General features: G+C 39.9%; 1 long non-coding RNA gene across 1 annotated transcript; it reads right to left on the bottom strand.

Moving 5' to 3' along the window:
- Positions 1 to 390: 390 nt before the first annotated feature.
- Positions 391 to 1,522, bottom strand: LOC120718242. The gene is made up of 3 exons (XR_005692433.1): positions 1,371 to 1,522; positions 526 to 592; positions 391 to 431 (listed from the first exon to the last, which is right to left on the bottom strand). It is a non-coding gene; the product is annotated as an uncharacterized LOC120718242 (long non-coding RNA).
- Positions 1,523 to 6,082: the final 4,560 nt, after the last annotated feature.

The following is a 6,082-nucleotide window of genomic DNA, read 5'->3' as shown; positions in this document are numbered from 1 at the left end:
GCTGTAGTTGTTGTCGCTGCAGTTGTGGTTGTTGTTGGAACAGCTGTGGTTGTTGTCGAAGCAGTTGTGTTGTTGTTGGAGCAGTTGTGGTTGTTGTCGCAGCAGATGTGGTTGTTGTTGGAGCAGTTGTGGTTGTTTGTCGCAGCAGATGTGGTTGTTGTTGGAGCAGCTGTGGTTGTTGTTGCTGCAGTTGTGGTTGTTGTCGCTGCAGATGTGGTTGTTGTTGGAACAGCTGTGGTTGTTGTTGCTACAGATGTGGTTGTTGTTGGAACAGCTGTGGTTGTTGTCGAAGCAGTTGTGGTTGTTGTTGGAGCAGTTGTGGTTGTTTGTCGCAGCAGATGTGGTTGTTGTTGGAGCAGCTGTGGTTGTTGTCGCAGCAGTTGTGGTTGTTGTTGGAGCAGCTGTGGTTGTTGTCGCTGCGTTGCAGCAGGCTGTGTAGAGAATCTTACGTCATTTTCATATTTCATCACATTAACCACATCTTTATGAATAGGAAATTCTTTGAGAAATTAATTTTTTTCCTACCAACAACAAGAAGAACGATGACAAACATCTTTGCGATCATGGTGATGCTGATTTTCTGCTCCTGTCTCTGAAAATAAAAATTCACTGTGGTTATTATGATTTAAAGAAAAGCATTATTCCTACAATTGCCTTAATTAAGCTTTCTAAAGTTATCTTGAAAAGAAGTTTGAGATCTAAAATCCATGATATAAAAAAGTTCCTATTCAATTACATAATTTAAAATATAGTTTTTTTTCTATAGTACTGTTTTTGTGCTTTAAATTTAAAGTGTGGACTGAAGGACAATTTGCTTCTTCTACAGCTCTTTGGTTATGTCTTGATTGATAGTCCACATCTCTCAACGAGGTGCTTGTACACATGTAGTTTGAAGCAAAAGCAACAAGAAGAAATTAAGAATCATGAAGCAAAGGCTCTGACTATCATGACCTCATTGTTCCTGACTGTAAATCAGAGCAAAAGTCACCACTTCATGTTTATAGTGTTAATCAACTCCAATATTGACATATATCACTCACCCATTAAATCTATCTATCTATCTATCTATCTATCTATCTATCTATCTATCTATCTATCTATCTATCTATCTATCTATCTATCTATCTATCTATCTGTGTGTGTGTGTGAATGTGTCATATATTATTTATCAAGGGTAATAGCAAAAACAAAACAAAAACAGAAGCATAAAAAAACTTCAGAACTTTAAGATAAACACAACCCAACACAACAAATTGCTGCCTAAATTACACCATATGTTGCCAAAAGATCATTTCCAGAAATAAATCTATCAATTCATCTTAAAATCACATGTAGATGTCAGATATATATTTAATATTAGGGTTACTTACATAGTATTTCTTTGCTTGTAAGTCGTCCACTGCAGTGAAAGAAAGTGATGTTCTCTGACTTCATCTCCTCTTTTTATAAGCAGCCAACATGAACCTGAGGACAAATATGTGCAGGTGGAGTAATGGTAGTTATCGTCATGGTTTAAGGTGTGTGCACTAACCTTTTATTTACCTGCATCTCTCTCCTATTGTCCTCCTGAAACAGTCATCACTTTAATTTTGGCACTTACACACACACACACACACACATATTTGTGACATGTTTTGACGTGAGCTTCTACATTTTCTCTGTGTGACTATGACTACATTTATGTGATTGTATCTTTATGGCTACATTAGGACTCTATGTGGTCCATAAAAGATGACCATTTTGGATAATAAAATCTGACAGAATAAAACAAATATTCGGTGATTAGTTTTGGATTAACTAAATCTCACAACTGGCTGACTAGATTTAGACGGAGAATCAACATTTACAGGTTGATGGTGCTCGGTGGGCAGTCAGCGTCCACATCAAAATAACTCTGATTTCTCTCTTTTTAGTAGAACCATATTTTAAAATTATTCTTTGATTATTCGTCTTCTTGATTCATAACCTAAAAACATGTTCATATATACATTATCTCACGAAATTGAGTTCACCCCTCACATTTTTGTAAATATTTTTTACATCATTTCATGGGACAACATTGATGATATGACACTTTGATCAAATGTAAAGTAGTCAGTTTACAGCTTGATTAACATTGCAAATGTGCTGTCCCCTCTATATAACTCAACATACAGCCATTATTGCCTAAAATACTTGCAACAAAAGTGTGTACACCCTTAAGTGAAAATGTTCAAATTGTGGTTCAGATGGAGTCAAGAATGTTTTGCAGCAACCAGGTGAGGAGCACAAAGACAAGTGTGTCTTTCAAGCATGGTGGTGGGATGTCATTGTTTGGGGCTGCATGACTGCTGCTGGCACTGTAGAATTAGAGTTAATTGACGGAACCATGAAGGCCAACATGTACTGTGACCAGAGATGGGCAGCAGAAAAAAGTAATCGGATTACAGTAACGTGTTACTTGCGACGGTCGTGGCAACAGCTGTGTGCAGACCAAATATCGATAATATAATGAGTGCGGAGAGAGTATGAGCGTGCAGCATTTAAAGTGTGGAAGTACTGACCTTACTTTGAGTTTGATTTCATAAAAAGTGACAAAAACATTAGCGTCCACTGTACAGCGCGTGGGAAGAAAACTTCTTTTACAGTGAAAAAAACCCCTAAACCTCTGAGCAAGCACCAAGTGCGCTGCCACAGGAATGTGAAATCCACAGAGAAACTCGCGGATTCTTCCACTGACCGCTGCAACACACCTGCACCAGGGTAAACCTCCGCCTGCCTCACTCCTGCTATACAGGTGAAAATAGAGCAACAGGACCGCTGAGTCTTTGACTTTATTTAATTTCTGCTGTGTTTTACTTGCATCTATTTGAAAGAGTGAGTGTAAACACAAAACCCTTTTTATTTTATGTGCTGGAATGTGCAGAAAATAGTTTAAATGTTAAACATATTTCTTCCAGTCAGATAATGTGTTGATGCATAAAATTAAAAGATTAAAACTAATAAAATAATTTTTAAAAAGAGACTTTTCCATTTGATTACATTTTATATGATGGATTACGTAGAAAACATAGAATTGGGCTGAAAGATCTATCGCTTTATCACCTGTTCAGGTTGTAAATCATGGTTTTAAAAACTAACTACATAACTAAGTAACTAATTACTTTTGAAAATAAGTAATCAGTAAAGTAATGGGATTACTTTTGGGGGAAGTAATCAGTAATTAGTTACTGATTACTTTTTTCAAGTAACTTGACCAACACTGACTGTGACATACTGAAGCAGAGCATGATCCCCTCCCTTCAGAGACTGGGCCACAGGACAGTTCTCCCACATGATACCAACCCCAAACACATCTCCAACAAGATCAGTGCCTTGCTGAGTAAACTGAGGGTAAAGGTACTTGACTGGCCAAGCATATATGAACATATATACACATATTTTTATCCTTTAAGCTCGGGTCCTCTACCAGAGGCCTGGGAGCTTGAGGGTCCTGTTCCCAGGACTGCTCTCTTCTGGACAGAGATCTCCAATGTTGTTCCTGGGACCTGCTGCCTGCTGGAACCACTCGCCTAGCTTGGGAGTCACCGCACCTAGTGCTCCGATCACCACTGGGACCACTGTCACCTTCACCCTCCACATCTTCTGCTAGCATCTTGCACCCTGCTGTTATGTGCTGGATTGTCTCAGGGGCATCTTTACACAGCCTGCACCTGGGGTCTTGCCTTGTGTGACAGACCCCAGCCTCTATGGATCTTGTGCATAGTGCTTGTTGCTGTGCTGCCATGATTAGTGCCTCTGTGCTGTCTTTCAGTCCAGCTACAGGTAGGATTTCTGGATGTCAGCCACTTCCTCTATCTGCTGGTGGTACATACTGTGTTTCGCTAAGCATGTGGTCGGTTATGACCATCATTCTGATGGACTCATGGATTTTCATTGTTTCATCCTCGACTGTGGTGCCGACACTCACCAGTCCCCTGCCACCTTCTTCCGCTTAGTGTACAGTCTCAGGGTGCTGGACTTGGGGTGAAATCCTCCACGCATAGTCAGGAGCTTCCTCGTCGTGATGTCGGTGGTAACCAGCTATGGAGGGTCCAGGTTGCAAGCTTCGCCAAGATCCTATCTTTCAGGTCAGTTCTTCTCGCACTCAATGATTCTTGGTAGGTACCAAGCCCCAAGTGCACTCTCAACATCTCCCACCTGACCTGTCATCTTGGCTCCCCCATTGTGTTGTAGCTCGTCAATCTCGAACCATGAAAGCAGTTAAAAACTTTTTACAGCGTATTTTTATGTATCTGAGGGCTTGTTTTGAATATGCTGTTGGTGTTGACCATTGTTAATATTAAGACTTTTCTCTTTGATTCTTGCTCTCTGAGGAATGCACCACATCCATCAAACAGGAGTCAGCGCATTACTGAATGTCTGGGATTTGCCCATCATACCTAAACATAACCTGTGTGACCTTTTAATAAGCTGCTTCTTGTGGCAGAGAAGCATTTCAAAAGTGTGACAAGACGTTAGTGGAACAGCAATGATCTGTGTGTTTGTTTTCTCACATCAGCGGATGGCTGCTGCTTTCTGTCGCGACACCAACCCTGAAATATCCACCAGACATCACAACCTACACATATGCAGGTAAAAAATCCTCAGATGTTCAACTGGAGGAGTCACCACAAAAACAGCATTTTGTTACAAGATGAAAAACTGAACGAGAAACTGAAGATTTAATAGTATTTCCTGAGAACCCTCTTTTGAGTGAATGGATTACACAGCAGTGGGGAATAGACTTCATCACAGTAGATGTCTGTCTGAGAGTGCTGTAACTGAGCTTAAGGATATAATTCACCCACTGTTAGCATTTTCAATGCCCTGTACCAACACAGAGCAGAAAAGCTACCTGAAAGCTGCTCCCACAGAAGTTAGTTATCTTGTTAATAATGTTCCATATGAATCTGGATACTGTAGCTCCTGTGAAAAAGAGCCTCAAATCAGAAGTACTTGATTCCCTGATATAACAACAAATGTCTTGTTGTAGCTGTTCCTTTGGCTTCAACCTACAACTGTCACACTGGATGGCCTCCACCCTGTTATTTAATATAAATGTATGCATTTTTTAGCGTGCAACACCAACTACAAGTTGGAATTTGATCATTAAATTAGTTTGGAGTCTTTCCACTGTATGGAGTGCCTGTACCTGATTTTCTTAGTTCTTTAGAGACATAGGGATGAACAGCAGTTTGTCAGCAGGTTAGAAAAGTATACTGTGACTACTCCTGTTTTTCTAGTGATGCTGACTCAGTCATATGTGGTGTGGTTTTGGAAGCATGAAACTGAAGTTGCTTCTAGTTACCTAAACCTTCAACCACACCTCATTATTTAGTCTCCTGTGTGTTAACAGAAGTAGAACTGGGGTACACAAACAACTCAAAGCATTTTCCACATTCTCGAGGAGGTGGAGTCTTCCCTGAGGAATGCCACATATCTATCAAACAAGAGACAACACGTCACTACTGAGTATTGAGGATGCACCTTAGGCAACTACGTCACAACAAATCTTATCCTCACTCACAAACATCACAACACACGTATGTACCATGTGTTCTAAAAAAAACAAGCCTCAAACCTTCAGCTGAAGCATCGACAACATGAATAAAAACACTCTTGTGCCGGGTGGAGTCCTGTACTGATGTGTCCAAAAGTTTCCTCTTACAAGATGCTGCTGTCATGCTCTCATCTTTTAAGATGTCAAAGTTTAATTGCATGTATGAGCCTTGGGTTGCACCTTATTAGCCCCAGCAATAAGTTTCACCTAAATCCTCCTGGAGCCCTAAAGTCAACAAGAAGCCAGCCATGGTAGCATTTTTGTACTAATGAACTCTTCCTAGAGATTTGATTGTATCAGTGTGATCCTTGGTGAGTTCAATCTAAAGACCTTGTTGATCATAGATTGGAAAACTTTTAATCTTTTTGAAAAGGGCCTTCTATTTTTTTTCACATGAAGCAAAAATGACTTACAATAAAAACTCAATAAAGATTCACATCGTCTAATTTACATGCTTGATAAATGAGACTGTCTCTGGACATCTGTTTGTCAGTATTAGCT

The sequence above is a fragment of the Simochromis diagramma genome, unplaced genomic scaffold (assembly GCF_900408965.1).
Source record: "Simochromis diagramma unplaced genomic scaffold, fSimDia1.1 OVJJ01000030.1, whole genome shotgun sequence".
NCBI lineage: Eukaryota > Metazoa > Chordata > Actinopteri > Cichliformes > Cichlidae > Simochromis > Simochromis diagramma.
Note: the sequence above shows the minus strand (reverse complement) of the source record. Positions and strands in the feature narration are given on the sequence as shown.